The sequence below is a fragment of the Halichoerus grypus genome, chromosome 14 (genome assembly GCF_964656455.1).
Source record: "Halichoerus grypus chromosome 14, mHalGry1.hap1.1, whole genome shotgun sequence".
In the NCBI taxonomy this organism is placed as follows: Eukaryota; Metazoa; Chordata; class Mammalia; order Carnivora; family Phocidae; genus Halichoerus; species Halichoerus grypus.
Genome location: NC_135725.1, coordinates 70580765 through 70598145, shown reverse-complemented (window position 1 = coordinate 70598145; position 17381 = coordinate 70580765). Strand labels below are relative to the sequence as shown.

At 41.6% G+C, this 17381-nt stretch overlaps 1 pseudogene; it reads right to left on the bottom strand.

The window, feature by feature from the left end:
* Positions 1–15605: 15605 nt before the first annotated feature.
* LOC118535144 (ubiquitin-conjugating enzyme E2 N-like) lies at positions 15606–16211 on the bottom strand (annotated as a pseudogene).
* Positions 16212–17381: the final 1170 nt, after the last annotated feature.

Below are 17381 nucleotides of genomic sequence, written 5' to 3'. Positions count from 1 at the left end.
TTCTTTCTTCAGCAGCATCAAAGAAGTCCAAAAAGGAAAACTAAACAATCCAAATTATAGGATAGAGAAAAAGACCCATTTCCATATAAATGTTACCATTATGTAGCAAAACAAACACAGTGGAAATAACGAGGTTTTGGTTTGAATCTGCGATGAGGAAGATGGGCATGAATAGTCTCTAAACCAACTGGTGGAGCCACAGTAATTCTCTCCTGGATGGCGGAGGGGTGGGGGCTGGGCACGTACCCAAACACTGCTATTTATTTATTTATTTATTTATTTATTTATTCATTAAAAATTTTTTTTATTGTTAATCCCCATACATTACATCATTAGTTTTAGATATAGTGTTCCATGATTCATTGTTTGTGCATAACACCCAGTGCTCCATGCAGAACGTGCCCTCCTCAATACCCATCACCAGGCTAACCCGTCCTCCCACCCCCCTCCCCTCTAGAACCCTCAGTTTGTTTTTCAGAGTCCATCGTCTCTCATGGTTCTTCTCCCCCTCCGATTTCCCCACCTTCATTCTTCCCCTCCTGCTACATTCTTCTTCTTCTTTTTTTCTTTCTTAACATATATTGCAGCATTTGTTTCAGAGGTCCAGATCTGAGATTCAACAGTCTTGCACAATTCACAGCGCTTACCAGAACACATACCCTCCCCAGTGTCCATCACCCAGTCACCCCATCCCTCCCACCCCACCCCCCACTCCAGCAACCCTCAGTTTGTTTCCTGAGATTAAGAATTCCTCATATCAGTGAGGTCATATGATACATGTCTTTCTCTGTTTGACTTATTTCGCTCAGCATAATACCCTCCAGTTCCATCCACGTCGTTGCAAATGGCAAGATCTCATTCCTTTTGCTGGCTGCATAATATTCCATTGTATATATATACCACCTCTTCTTTATCCATTCATCTGTTGATGGACATCTTGGCTCTTTCCACAGTTTGGCTATTGTGGACATTGCTGCTATAAACATCAGGGTGCACGTAGCCTTTCGGGTCCCTACTTTTGTATCTTTGGGGTAAATACCCAGTAGTGCAATCAAACACTGCTATTTAAAGAGTGGTCTAGATCCCTTTGCAATTATTAATTTCAGCCAGCAAAACAAAATAAAATTAAAAAAACAAAACAAAAGGAGGCATGGAGTCTTTAAAACAAAAAAGTTGGGCCCTGAAAAGACTTCTCAAAGCTGGAAAGCTGTGGAAGAAGGGTTTGAAACCGTCACCAGGCTCTTGCCTACTTTACAGCAGAGGTCCTCAAGCTGCCCGCAAGCAGATTAAGGATGCCCTTTGAGAAGTACGGCATTTTGGGGTGCTGTCTTCTGAGTAGTTGGGAACAGAATATTCTTCCAGTTCAGAAATTTTCCAGGGGAGGTTTTTTTGTTTGTTTGTTTTGTTTTGTTTTTAGAGCAATCTCTCTGCCTTGGAATATCTGGAATGCCTTTTAAAAAGGCAAGTTCCTGAACTACCCCGCCCCAACTCCGGTACTGAATATGGGGGTGGGTCCGGGAATCCTCATGTTAAAAATTGTCCGGTGGGGCGCCTGGGTGGCTCAGTTGGTTAAGCGACTGCCTTCGGCTCAGGTCATGATCCCAGGGTCCCGGGATCGAGTCCCACATTGGGCTCCCTGCTCAGCGGGGAGTCTGCTTCTCCCTCTGACCCTCCTCCCTCTCATGCTCTCTGTCTCTCATTGTCTCTCTCGCAAATAAATAAAATCTTAAAAAAAAAAAAAAAAATTGTCCGGTGGTTCTTGTGCCTGCCTGCTGATGTCCGGCCCAGGATGGGCTTGTTCAATCATTTTGCAATGATAGAGGAACTTTCTGAAAACCTGCATCAATTATGTGGAACCCAATCAATTTACTTTTTTAATTTTTTTGTAAGTCAAAAAATAGTCGAATATTGGTAACCTATGGTTCAACCTAGTATCTTTCTTTTCTTCGAGTTTTAACTGAGTGTAGAAAACGAGTTTTCTAGGTTTTTGCTTGGAGACACTCAGGATGAAGAGAATTTTCAGGGTGTGGACATTAACTGACAGATGACCTAGGGCAGAGGTCTCCATACTTGGTTAAGTTTGGAAACCATTTCATGAGGCACCTTAGAGTTCTCATTTCTATTTGGAGCTATGAAGTTCAAATATATATGTTATGAGGTAGCAGGTCCTCAGGTTTTTGTTTTTTGTTTTTTTTAAGATTGATTTCTTAGGGAGTGTGTACGATTGGGGAAGGGGCAGACTCTCCACTGAGTGGGGAGCCTAAGGCAGGGCTCAGTTCCAGGACCCTGAGATCGTGACTTGAGCCAAAATCAAGACCCGGAGGCTTAAATGACTGGGCCAGCCAGGTGCTCCAGGTCCTCAGGTTTTAAAGGTAGCTCCAATGTTACTTATGTTTCTGACCTAATCCTCTTTCTAGGATCTCTACAAACACAGTGGGAGGACTTTCTCCCCATGTTGCAGGAAAGGATTTAAGATGTTAAACTTCTGGAATAATGCAAGGACAAATCCATCAGTCAATCAAAACAAAACTCCCAGTGGTGAAGTGATAGGGCCAGGATCTGACATAACAACTGGGAGAATTAGGCTTTGGATTTAAGTTTTTGGGAAGCAATCTGGTGCTGTAAAGAGTATGAATTAAAGTAAACTTTGATCCTAAATTAGGACTGCCACTTACTAGTTAGTTATGTGATCCTGGTCAAACCAGGTAACCTCCTGGAGCTATCCGCATTTCTAAAACAAGGAGAATGACTTCTTGCAGAGCTGGTGGGATTGGCAGTGCTGTGGTTTGGGGAAGGTGCGTGAGATGCTCAGAGCTGTGCATGCCCATAGGAGGTCCTTAGTAGTGGTTATGATTGTGAATTCCAGGCTGAAGTTTGTTTTTTTTCCCTACAGATACGCAGCAACCTTTCAGGTAAGGAAAATAAGTCTCCCAGTGCCTTTTAGACTAGCTGCAACTCTTACCCTACTCCCCCTACCACCCTGTTCATAAATATAACTGCCCTGGGGCATTTGCCCTCCACAGCATAAACCCTTGTTGAAGCTGGCATATCTACCATGGACGCCAGCAGGTACCAGCCCAGGCTAAGCTTTCAGAAGGGCTGCTTGATTTGATCCTATCATTCTTCCATCCCTCAGTGTGACTCATAAGAGCCCAGACTTCCTTTCCTTTCATCTACAGTGATTTTGGTCTCTCACAGCCTCTCTTGCTTGTTACGCTGAGCTGGGAGAAGATGCTCAGGGTTGCACTGTCAAATATTAATGAAGAAGAAAGGCCTCCTGTTTGGGGATCCCTGTAACAGAACTAATAAACACCAGAGGCTCCGTTTGGGCAGTACTTTATAGTTTGTAGAATCCTATCTTATCTATTAGCTCATTTAATATTTGCAAGGCAGTATGATGGCTAAGGACGGGGCTCTGGAGTCTGCACGTTGCCTTCAAATTCCCTTCTTCACCTTTTCCCAGCTAAATTTTCTTGGGTAACTAACTATCTCTGAACTCCGTAGATTCAAGTGGGAAGTAGTTACAGTATGGTTAAGAAGAGCTCAGTAACAGTTAGCTAGTGTTTCTATCATGTCCGTTTTACCAAATGACTTCAACTTTTTCCATAACCTAACCATTTGTCCTTAACCTAATAGGTCGAGCCTTACTTTCTTTATTTTTACCCCTGTATCTTGTCCTCCCAGTCCTCTGCCTCCACATCCTCCTCAGCCTCACTCCCCCTTCACACATAGCCTACCCTGAACTTTCCCCTTCCTGTGCTGTGCAGACTGTCTTGGGCCTTTGCAGGTGCTATCCTGTCTGTCCTGAGCCTGCTTCCTGAATCCTGGTAAATACCTACCCATCCTCCAAGCAGACAGACTCCCTCTTATCCCTAGGCTTCCTGCTTGCTTTCTGCACACCTTGGTTACAACACACCGACACTGTCTCTTTCCCTGTCTGTCCACTCATCAGACTGAGTGCTCCCCTTATCTTAGATAAGCACTCAAGTCATTGAGTTCGGAGGCTGTGGGGCCAGTCCTGGAACTCAGGCTCCAGCTCTCAGTCCTCATGCTGTCTGGGCACCCCCGAGGCTGCCTCTCCACGTGGCTTCCTCACATTGCTGAGTAATTTTTTGGACTAAGCTGGACACAGACAAAAATGAATGATACGAAAGCACTAGACTCCATGTTTACAGGCTCAGTAGAGATTTCCAAAGGACACCAAGCAGCCAGTGTGCAAAGGCCTGCTTTTAATGTATCAGAAAAGAGACAATTACGAATGCCCGCTTTTGATGTGCCTTCTGTTTCGTCTTTCTGAATAAAAGGGAAACTCTGGCTCCAGGCTGATTTTCAATTGCAAAAATAGACTAAATTCCAACCCTTAAATTACCAAAAGTGCCACATACTTGACAAGCAGCTAAGCAGAGAGCAGAAACTACCAAGTTAGTAATTAAACAGAGCTTAAGTCAAATTAACAGAGACAGACGTTCTTGTCTGGCGGTCAGAACAGAGGCCTGGAGAGTCCTGAATCTGGCCCTGGTGCCCGCACGTGTCAGAGTCCAGTCCTGATGTGCAGCCACAGTTGTCCGGGAGAGACCCAGCTCCCTCCACCCCCATCTGTCTTCCTGGAAAGGCTCCCAGGGTGGGAAGGGGTAGTGTTCCTGCTGAGAGATGAGAAGTGGGGCGGGGGAGGTAGGCCTGAAAGGAATCAAGAGGTGACTGCTGTGGGGACCTAGCTATTCCCCATTTCAGAATTTGTTTCCAAATATTACAAGGGGCCATGGAAGATCTTTTTAAAAAAATATAAAATGATTGTAGATTAGGAGCTCTTATTAAGTACCTTAGTGGAAATTATTCATTTACTGAAAAAATACTGAGTGCCTACAGTGGTGGACAAAGCACAGTTCTAGGCTTGGGTTCCTGACATGCTGGAAGGGGAAGGCAGACAATGAACAGGCAAATAAACGTGTGGCATGGATATCACTATAGTGAAGGGAGGAAGAGAGGGAGTTCAGGAAATAGAAGGGGTGGGGAGTAGGGGAGGATGGAGTTGTTATTTATATTAGGCAATTAGGGGAAGCTCTTCTGATAAGGGATATTTGAGTAGAAACCTAAAAGCAGAAGAGAATTCCAGTCAGAAGAAACAGCAAGTATAAAGTTCTTGAGTTGGAGGAGTGTTTAGCATGTTTGAGGACTAGCAAGGAGCCCAGTGTAGCCCGATTAGGGCAAGCAAGTGGGAGTGGTAGAAAGATGAGGTTTGAAAAGGTTAGGGGCTAGATCATGTAGGCGTTCTAAAGACATTGGCTTTTATTCTAAGTTAAAAGTGAAGGCAGAATATCCTCCTTTCCCATGGCTGAATAACATTCCTTTGTGTATGTATACCACATCTTTTATGCAAAAAAAGGGAAAAGGGCATTGAAGGATCTTGAGCAGGTCTACGTGACTTAGAAGTAGACTTACAAGTGATTTCCAGTCACTTGGGCTGCTGCATTGGGAATAGGCTGTGGAGCAACAAGAGTAGAGACAGAAAGACCTGCTACGAGGCTATTGCAATAATCCAGGGGAGACACAACTGTGACTCAGATCAGATGATGGTAGAAAGTGGTTAGATTCAGAATAACTTTTGACAGTAGAACTTGTAGGATTTGCTGATAGTTTGGAACCAGGATGTAAAAAGTATTCAGGGATGACTTTAAGGATATGGGCCTGACCAAGTGGAATGATGGGTTCCTATATAATGAGATGGGGAAGAGAAGGTCTGGGGGTTGGAAACTAAGAATTCGTCTTTGGGTGTGATAATCGTGAGATGGCTGTCACACCACCTGAACAGGTATTGTGATACCATAGTGTGTAATAAAATAGGTGCTGCGAGGAAACACAGCTCTGGAAATCAATGAGAATGTGGTTTTGGTTTTGTCTCCTGATGTCCCGTTAACATTTATTTGCTGGAGGAATAGTTTTTTCTGGCGTCGGGTGAAAACTCTGGTGAGTACCATGATTTTTTGGGTTACTCTTAGATATCAGTAAGTCTTCTAGTTTTCTTTAGGTAGGAAATCAGAGTCTTGATTCAGAAATAAGTATGTCCAGTTTAGTTTATTGATTAATACTTACATATGCATTAAAAGGTCATGTTCCTTCTGCTTCTGATTTTTTCTACTTTTAAGCCTCTTCCTCTACCTTCAAACCTGTCAAGCTAGGTCCTGTAGCAGACAGGAAAAAATTATCCCATTGGGGAAGAAATTATGGTTGGCTTTTTTTCTCTTTCTTATGTTCTCAGTAGCTGGGCTTTCAACCACTCCAGAGTTGGAGGCTTTGGAAGGTAGAGGGGAAAGAGATCAGAAAGTCCCCACTTGGCTGAGACCATCCTAGTACTTCTAGCCGTGTCCTCCTTGGTTCTTTCGTGGCTTCTGTGGCTGCTCCCCTGCTGTGGCTCCTCTTTCAGCAACAGCATGGGAGTGGGTGGTATATCCTGTTCTTCCAGCTGCCACTGGTTTTCGTGCAGCTCACTCTCCCGTTTACAGTCCCATCACCCCACCGAGCGGCTCCTGGCTGACTCTCCTGCATGGCCCACCTCTTGTCCACAGGAAGCACACACCCTGTCCCTCACCTGATCCCCCAAGGATATCTCTTCTCTGCTGCCACCCACTTCTTTAGCAGCCTCTCACCTTTAGGCACTCCCCCCGCCCCCGGCCCGGGGCAGTCAGACTCCAGTGAATTAAGCAGCTCCCACCATCCCCCTTTCTCCAAACTGCAAGGAACACATTTCAGCTCTCCAAGTCATAGTCTATCACTAGATCTGAGCTGAAGGTAGACTTCCCCACCTTTTTTATTATACAGTGAGAGGAGCTATTCATAGCATACTGTCTTGAAAGAAATTTCACAAATCCACTCTCTTCAATTTCTAGGAGCCAGACCATTTTATAACCTTGATTACAATGAGGGGCTCAAGTTAAACTGTTCTCCGATACCGCTGTGAAAATCTTGATTTGCAGCGGCCCCTTAATTTCTCTGTGTTTATGTCTGTTGTATTAAAGCCTTGTCCCAAATTCCTTTATAACACCTTGTTACGTTTTCAAAGTGTGGGAATCAACAGCATATGAAATGTACTTAATGCCACAAGATTAGGGGAAATTGCCTATGGTATGAACAGCAAAAAGGTCTGAGGACTGAGCCTTGAGACTTTCAGAAATCAGAGAAATGAAGAACCAGCAAAAGGACACTGAGAAGGAGCACTTAGAATTTGCCCTATTTCTGGACTGGCTTTAAAAAAAAAAAACAAACCCCCAAACTACCCTTCAGGCTTGTAGAACTCTTCTGTTCTGAACTATAATCAATACTCTAAGAACTGGCTTTCCCAAGAGTGAATTTTCCATTCTTCGTGATGTCACTCTCGATGTGTACATGCCTTGGCGTTTACCCAGTGTCCGTTGTCTCCTTTTAACCACTGATAACCCTGTGAGGAAAGTTCATTACAGACAGGAGAACTGAAGGCCAGAGAACTTTCAGAGACTTCCCCAAGGTTCAAGAAGTAAGAGGCAATGGGTGGATTGAGATGTTTGGTTTCAGTTTTATTTTTTTATATATACTTAATGTAGCTTAAAAAAATGTTTATCTTAATTCCAGGTAGTTCACATTCAGTGTAATACTAGCTTCAGGTGTACAATACAGTGATTCAACACTTCCATACATCACCCAGTGCTCATCACGACGTGCCCTCCTTCATCGCCATCACACCTATTTAATTCATCCCCCCACCCCGCCTTTTGGGTTTTGAGCTTTTTTGCACAGCAGCCTTGGAGACCCTCATGAAAATCATAGTATTTCAAGGTTTTGCTGAAGTCGTCTATTTAATCAATGGACGACAAAGGTTTTATCTCACCAGCAGGACAGAGTACCGTGATTGATTAATTATGACTGATCAGTTATGACTGCCTGATTGACCAGTTATGACTGCCTGAATGACCAGTTGTGACTGCCTGATTGATCAGTTATGACTGCCTGATTGATTAGTTATGACTGCTCTTGGTGTGGTAGGGGTTCTGGTGGCATGTATGCCATGTATTTGGCATCACCGATTTAATTATTGTGTGTATGTGTGTGTGTGTGTATTGTTTCCTGGAACAGCTGCAGTTTCTCAGCACATATTACAAGAATGGGAACAGGAAGAAAGAGCAGGCTAAACCCATCTTAGGTTACTGAAGATGACAACATTGTATACATGCAGTCTGAGAGCACACATTTTTTTTAAGATGTGGCATGAGTAAAGAAAACAGCCTCAACTCAGAGCAGGCTTACAAACCAGCAGTTTTCTCCCTGGATTTTTATTTTGAGAAATTTTGAACCAACAGAAAAGCAAAAGAGTGAGTATTACAATGAGTACTGTATGTCATTTTCCTAGATTCATCAGTTGTTAAAATTCTCCCTCTCTCTGCTTTTATTCTGAATTATTTGAAACTAATTTAGAAGTTCATGACACTTGGGGATTCATCTCTTAAGAACAGGGAATTTTCTTATATGATCAAAACGCCATTATTACACCATTAAAAATAATATATAGGCCATATTTAAATTTACACAGTTGTCCCCTAAAGTGAGATCAGATTGACTGTACTACTTTTTGACAAGATTTTATCTCGGTAAATGATATATTGTAAGATTTTTGACTTCATTGATAAAATGTCCATCAAAAATGAGCATGTTGGGGTGCCTGAGTGGCTCAGTTAGTTAAGCATCTGCCTTCGGCCCAGATCATGATCCCGGGGTCCTGGAATCGAGCCCCGCTTCAGGCTCCCTGTTCACCCTTCTCCCTCTGCCCCTCCCCCTGCTCGTGTTCTCTCTCTCTCTCTCTAACAAAATCTTTAAAAAAAAATGAGCATATTATTTTATTACCTAGATATAGTACACTTTATTTTACTAGCCTTTTACTTTTGGGCATTTAGTCTGCTTTGTACTTATCAGTTGCTCTTGTAAATGCTGCTGCAATGAACATTGTGGGAACATGGTAGATTGGCCATAATATATATTCCAACCTCTTTTTCCGGGGCCTTCCTATAGTAAGAGGCTACATTTTTCCCAGCTTGCCTTGATTTGGGTTCTAGATGTAATTTAGTTTCCACCAATCACTTGCACTTACCTAAGATTTGGAAGGCAAGAGAGAGGTGGATGTCTGGCTTTTGCTGCTCCTGGATTTCTCCTAGAAAGCATGGCTATTTATTTATTTCTTCTGCAGTGTCAGAGGCTACGGAAAGCCATTGGAGAGTTGAAGGCAGAGGCGTGGAATGATCTGATTTAGTTTTTTTTTTTTTTGAGTTCTTGTCTTTATCTTTTTTTTTAATTATTATGTTAATCACCATATATTACATCATTAGTTTTTGATATAGTGCTCCATGATTCATTGTTTGCATATAACACCCAGTGCTCCATGCAGAACGTGCCCTCTTTAATACCCATCACCAGGCTAACCCATCCCCTCCCCCCCTCCCCTCTAGAACCCTCAGTTTTTTTTTCAGAGTCCATCGTCTCTCATGGTTCATCTCACCCTCCGATTTCCCCTTCATTTATGTTAAAAAAAAAAAAAAAGTAGAAGATAGCAGGAGGGGAAAAATGATTTAGTTTTTAAAGTCATGCTAGCTGCTGCTTGGAGAACAGATTAGAAGGGAGTGTAATTGGAGTCAGGATCCAGTTAGGAGGCTCTTGCTATCTGGGGGGAGATGAGGGTGGTTTGGACTAGGATGGTATCTGTTGATAGAGGAGGTGAGCAATAGCTGGGTTCAGAATATATTCTGAAGGTGGAATCATCAGAATTTGCTGCTATATTGTCTGTGGGATGTGAGAAAAAAATGATCCCTGGCTCCCTTGTCGTTAGAGTTCTGGATGTAATTCAGCGTTCCACCTATCAGATGCACTCGTGTGAGATGTGGAAGGCAAAATTAAGGTAGAGGTCTTGCCTTTGCTATTTCTGACTTCATCCACTGCACCTGGAAGGAAGGCAGCGTGTATGGGTTTAGCTGTAGGAGCAATGGTAGATTTGGTGGTGGGAGCGTTGGCTGGTTGTCTCCTGGTGTTTCACTTTCCTCATGAACTAAAATGCAGACATCAGCTGAGATTGGGGATTGTGGGAGGAGGGACTGGGGCTTATTTATCCCGTGTTGCTTCCTCCCCTGCCAGGACCCTATACAATGCCTGGCCTCTAGAAGATAATCACTTTGTTGTTAACTGGACAATTCTCTACTTTCACAGAAAGATTTACCCATAAAGCAGCACCTTTAACTTCAAAATAAATCAATGCAGTAAACTAAAGCAAGGAGATTCTCACATTGCTGAAAGAAGCAATCCTTTTACTATTTAAACCTCAGGTTTCAAACAGTAGTTGTCTTTGAAAGCGTTGCTAGGTTTAGAAGTGTTTTTTGATTCTGACCTATCCCCAAAGGTTCTGTATCTTTTCAAGATATGATTCGTCTCCTGAGGAGCTGTTAATGTTTCTTTAAGGGACAAATAGCCACCTATATTTGAAAACACTTGGGAAATCTCTCGCATTTTTCTGACAGTCTTGAGAAATTGGTAAGCCAGCCTTTAACACTTGGTGTGATGAAACTGGTCATTCCTGTCATGGTCCATATTTCTTTTTAGAGCACGTTACGCTTTTTTCATTATCCTCTGCTATATTGAATCCTAATTTCTTGATTCAGATTTCTTTACTTAACCTCTAAATATCCTCAGGTTGGAACAGAATGTTTAGATTGAGTATAAGCCATCTGTGCTATCAATGGTGGAAAAAGTATTTGATTTAGAACTAGAAGATGTAATTTTGGGTCCTTCCTCAGCAATGTCCTGGCTATATGGCTTTGGGTTATTTAATTAAATTCCTGAGACTGCGTTTCCTTTTTATAAACAAGGTTGATACCTACCTCATGTAGTTACTATAAATAATGACAACTAACATCTCTCTAACTTGCAGTCATTTTTCCACATATCATCTTCTTTGATCTTCAGATCAACTCCATGAGCTTGATGGGGCATATATCAACCCCCTTCTACATACGTGGGGGCTGAGGCTGGGCAAGTCTCATGTGAAGGATCAAATAGGAGGTGTCAGAGCTGGAATTTGAACCCAAATATTTTTTCTGCCAAAGCCCATATGCCACCCATCATATTCCGTTGGGTGTATATAGCATTTTATAAATCTCGAAGTGTTCTTCAAAAGCAAAGCACTATTATTTCTGTTATGTTACTATCTATTCCCGAGGAGACGTTCGGTGGTGGTTTTGTTGTGAAAATCGCCAGACATGCAGTCTGATGGTCTAGAATTGTGCTGTTCAGTATGGGAGTCACTCGCCACATGGGGCAGCTGGGCGCTTGAAGTGTGGCTGCTATTACTGAGGAACTGAAGCTTTAAATTTTGTTTAATAACTTTAAGTTTAGAAACTGAAGCTCAGTTTTAGTCACTGGAAAACTTGTAAGTATATTTGAAACAATTTGGTTACGTCCATCTATTTTTCCAGCTGTAAATTTTATGATCTAAATACAGATGAGTATTTCCAATGAAAATGTAGCAGTCATATTGAGATGTACTATAAGTATAAAAAATATGTCAGATTTTGAAGACTTAGTACGACAAATGTAAAATATCTTACTAATAATATTTATATTGATTACATTTTGAAAGGATAATACTGTAGATACACTGGGTTAAATATATTATTAAAATTAATTTCATCTGTTTCTATTTACTTTTAAATGTGGCTACTAGAAAATTTAAAACTATGCATGCGGCTCACATAGTATTTCTTGGACAGCATTACTCTAGAATTAGCTCTGAAGGAACATTTGTGTTTCTGTGACTAGGTATTTCCAGACCAGACAGTGCAAATCATAGTTCAAATTTCATGTTTTCTCTCAAATAAGGAGTCTCTGGAGCAACCTATTTGGTGTATTATGCACTGGCTAATTACTATTCCTTCCAAACAAGTAGAGGCTCTTGTGGGTGCTCAGTGAGGTTTGTTCAGACCTTCCGTGAGGAGATTTCCTACTTCTGCCTGGTGGGAAGAACCAGCCGGTCTGGCAGGTGTAGCCTTCTAACTCTCCTTCCCACCCACCCTCAAGGCTTCCCGAGTTTGTGTCTTGGGTTCCACTTCGACCTGCCGCCCCCCCCCCCCCGCCCCCGGCCCCCGCAGGTTCCAATTCTACCATGCTTGGTTTGGGTGCTTCCTGGCGAGCCCCCACCTGGGTCTGTGCTGGCTTGGCTATTTGCTTGGAGCGTTCCACTGTGCAGGGCGTGATTGGACATAGCTATGGAAGATGCTAGGTTGCAGGTAATACCTTTGTACATATCCACATTCCTGAAAGTGTATGTGAAAGTTAAACATACCAAAAACAGAGCTATATAAGGTGAGGACTGTAAACCCAATAGCCTGAATATGTATCTTAAGTAATTCCTTGTCTTCTATTATTTTATTTTGGTTCAGTATTTGTATATATTGCGAATGATCACCACAGTAAGTCTAGTTAACATCCATCACCATACATGCAGATTTTTTTCTTGTGATGAGAACTTTTAAGATTTACTGTTTTAACAACTTTCAAATACACTATTATTAACTGTAGTTGCCATGCTGTACATCAGCATGACTTATTGATTTTATAACTGGAAGTTTGTACCTTTTGACCTTCACCTATTTTGCCCATCCTGTACCCCCTGCCTCTGGCAACCACCAATCTGTTCTCTGTATCTATGTTTTTAAAAATAACATAGTTCCTATAAAGTGAGATTATAAAGTATCTCTGACTTATTTCACGTAGCATAATGCCCTCAAGGTCCATTCATGTTGTGACAAATGACAAGATTTCATTCTTTTTTATGGCTGAATAATGTTATCTGAATAATATATATCTATATCTATCTATCTGTGTACACACATGTCACATTTTCTTTATTCATCCACTGATGGATACTTGGTTGTTTGCTTATCTTGGCTATTGCAAGTAATGCTGCAGAGAACATGGGGATATATATAGCTTTTTGAGTTAGTGTTTTTGTTTTCTTTGGATAAGTAGCCAGTAGTGGAATTGCTGGATCGTATGGTAATTCTATTTTTAATTTGTTGAGGAAGCTCCATACTGTTTTCCATAGTGGCTGCGCCAATTTACATTCCTACCAACAGTGCACAAGCTTCCCTTTTCTCTACATTCCTCACCTCATGCTTGTTATTTCTTGTTTTTTGTTTGTTTGTTTGTTTGTTTTTGTTTGTTTTTTTTTGGTAATAGCCATTCTAACAGGTGTGAGGTGATATCTCATTGTGTTTTGATTTGCATTTCCCTGATGATGAGTGATGTTGAGCACCTTATCATGTTCCTGTTGGCCAAGTATATGTCTTCTTTGGGAAAATGTCTGTTTAGATCCTATGCCTATTTATTTTAATTTAAATTCAGTTAGCCAACATATAGTACATCATTAGTTTCAGATGTAGAGTTCAATAATTCATCAGTTGCGTATAACACCCAGTACTCATCACATCACGTGCCCTCCTTAATCCCCATCCCCCCACCCATCACCCCTCCAGCAATCTTCTGTTTCCTAGAGTTAAGAGTATCTCATGGTTTTTTTCCCTCTCTGATGTCTTCCCATTCAGTTTTCCCTCCCTTCCCCTATGATCCTCTGCGCTGTTTCTCATATTCTGCATATGGGCAAAACCATTTGATAATTGTCTTTCTCTGATTGACTTATTTTACTCAGCATAATACCATCCAGTTCCATCCACATCGATGTAAGTGGTAAGTATTCATTCTTTCTGAGGGCTGAGTAATATTCCATTGTATATATATACCACATCTTTATCCATTCATCTGTTGATGGACATCTCTCCTATGCCAGTTTTTTAAATTGATTTTTTTTCTTTTTCTTTTTTTCTTGCCATTGAGTTGTATGTTTTCTTTATTTTGGATATTATTATATATATGATTTGCAAATATTTTCTCCCATTCAGAAGTTGCCTTTTCATTTTGTTGATGTTTCTTTGCTGTGCAGAAACTTTGTAGTTTGATATAGTCCTACTTGCTCAGTTTTGCTTTTGTTGCTCTTGCTTTTGGTGTCAGATTAAGAAAATTATTGCCAAGACTAACGTTGAGGAGCTTACTACCCATGTTTTCTTGTACAAACTTTGTGATTTTAGGTCTATGTTCAAGTCTTTAATCCATTTTGAGTTAATTTTTGTGTATAGCATAAGGTAAAGGTCCAGTTTCATTCTTTTGCATGTAGCTGACCAGTTTTTCCAATACCATTTATTGAAGAGTTTGTCCTTTCCCCTTTGTATATTATACCTTATCTTTTTTTTTGAAACAAAAAATATTTTTACTATAACATAAGATTTACAGACGTTTCCAGACAAGCCATACAAAATGGTCCTAAGCTTTTTCTTGAAGGAAGGATTCTACACTTGGACTCTACAGCAAAGTCACAATGTTATTAGTGAGGGCTGTGATGTTTGCTTAATGTTCCCATTTTGGTTCATCAAGCCCTTGTCCTCTACAATGTCTAAATAAAGTTAGACTTGGCTAAGGAGCATATTATTTTTTTTTTAATTTTTTTATTGTTATGTTAATCCCCATACATTACATGATTAGTTTTAGATATAGTGTTCCATGATTCATTGTTTGTGCATAACACCCAGTGCTCCGTGCAGAACGTGCCCTCCTCAATACCCATCACCAGGCTAACCCATCCTCCCACCCCCCTCCCCTCTAGAACCCTCAGTTTGTTTTTCAGAGTCCATCGTCTCTCATGGTTCTTCTCCCCCTCCGATTTCCCCCCCTTCATTCTTCCCCTCCTACTACATTCTTCTTCTTCTTTTTTTCTTTCTTAACATATATTGCATTATTTGTTTCAGAGGTCCAGATCTGAGATTCAACAGTCTTGCACAATTCACAGCGCTTACCAGAACACATACCCTCCCCAGTGTCCATCACCCAGTCACCCCATCCCTCCCACCCCACCCCCCACTCCAGCAACCCTCAGTTTGTTTCCTGAGATTAAGAATTCCTCATATCAGTGAGGTCATATGATACATGTCTTTCTCTGATTGACTTATTTCGCTCAGCATAATACCCTCCAGTTCCATCCACGTCGTTGCAAATGGCAAGATCTCATTCCTTTTGATGGCTGCATAATATCTAAGGAGCATATTATAAAGAATTTGTTAGCTGCTTTTAACCAAATGCTACTAGATCGCCATTAAAAGGGGGAAAGGAGCTCACAAAATTAAAGCTACCTCTCCCCCTCAAAAAAAAATAAATAAAAACACCCACACCCCCAAAGCTAACCCTGACAACTACTGTCATTCGTAGTTCTTTATACTTAAAACATAATGGGGGAAATGAAGAAAAGCAGAGAGGGGCCACTTGCTTTTAAATGTTTCGCAGCAATCCCAATGGTACTTCTAGCCTCTGATCATGCTTTACAACAGTGAATCAAGACATAGATCTGCTAATGTGCATTTAGTCACCAGAGGACTGAAGATGTCTGGGCTTTTATTCTGTAATGTTTCTAAGACTGTGTCCATTAAATGCAAACAATAAAGGAAGAAGTCTTGGCATATGAGGAGAAGTGATGCACACACTTGATCAGATTGATTTTAAATATTATTCATAGCATATATCCTAGTGCATGCTCTAGATGTTTCTATGGCTTGGGCTTTGTTTGTCTTCCACTGCTCTGCTCCATCATTTGCTAATGGATCATCTGGACTGGGAGGACTTAACAAAGCCTGGATCAATAGCAGAACTGGCAGATCTGCAGTGCTGGGGACCACTTATCTTTCAACATATCTAAACATATTTTTTCCAACGTGTCCACATTAGGATGATAAATTTCGGTCATGAAACGTACTTAAGGGGCTGCCATTGGGTATTCTTCTGGAAGGAATAGTTAAAGTTTAAAAGTCCTTCCCTTGGGGCGCCTGGGTGGCTCAGTCCGTTAAGCGTCTGCCTTCGGCTCAGGTCATGATCCCAGGGTCCTGGGATTGAGCCCAGCTTCTCTCTCTCCTCCCTGCGTGTGCTATCTCTCTCTCTCTTTCTCTCTAATAAATATATAAAATCTTAAAAAAAGGGGGGATCCTGGGGGCCAACAACGACCACATGAAAATATGGGCGTTGCTCTCATCTTATTCTTTAATGCCAGGAACTGGTTCTGCCAGCAACCGCTAGTTTCCTTGATAAATCCTGCAGGGCAGCCCGGCCATCTTGCCAGATCCTGAGTTTGGCGTCTGGTCTTGACTCTGTCTTCCTATACCTTGTCTTTTAGCTACAGTCTTTGATGCTATCTTCCTAACATTTCATATTTGCTTTTTGATTTTGTGGGATTGTTTTCACAGTTGAAAACATAATTATCTAAATGTACCACTATGGCTAAAGATTTGACACTTTTAGCACCCCGGATAAGTGCCCTCATTTTTCTCAAATATATTAAGTTTGTATATCCCACAGATCTCACCAATAGTATTAATATTTTAATTTTTCCCACCATCCATTTTTTTTTTTTTAATATTAAGGGTAAAGAAACAATGCTTCTCAAAAGTTTTAGCCTTGGATTTTAGTGTGTTTTCAAATGAAACCTTAGTTGCAAGCCTAGAAAGTAAAGCAGAGCACTGTAGCATGCTGTGGTTGGAACAGCGGGGGTGTGTGTGTGTGTGTGTGTGTGTGTGTGTGCGCGCGCGCGCGTTGGGGGATCGGAAAGGGAGTGCAGGGGCTCTGACCGGAGCAGACAGATGGCTGCCAACTCAACATGTGAAAAATCACTGAGTCACTGAAATAAACTATTCACACAGGATATAGACCCTTCTTTTGGGGCAGAGAAAGTGATGCTGCTAAAACTGTTGTTGACTTGTAGGTGGTGCCACCATGATGTTTTTGAGTTGATATCCAGTAGCCTGAAATTGCTTGTTGAAAGTTGATTTATGACTGTCAGAGTGAAATATTCCAATGGGGGGGGGTTGGCCTGATTGGTCTCTGCTGGATTCTTGAATCCCATACTGGGCAGTCCTGGAGGGAGGCTCTGTGTGTTTATTCCTATGAGAACATGCCTATAATTTGGGGGTGGAGGAAGAGAACTACAGATAAAGACACTTTACTCCATGCTCAACAACTTGGTTTTATTCCCTTACCATCTAATGCAGAAGATCACAGATGATTTTTCTGGCCAGGTTTTCCTCATAAACCAAGACAATGAAGTATGGGACACTTGCTAAACACATAGAAATGGACTCCAAAGCTCTTGATCACCCTCCTTCCCTGCTTCCTACTCTCTGGTCCCACTTGGCGTGTTTGGCATGAGGATGGGGAGGGCAGAGCTCCAGCATCCAAGGTGGGCACGAGTGACACCATATTAATAAATAAGTATTTTATTAATGGTG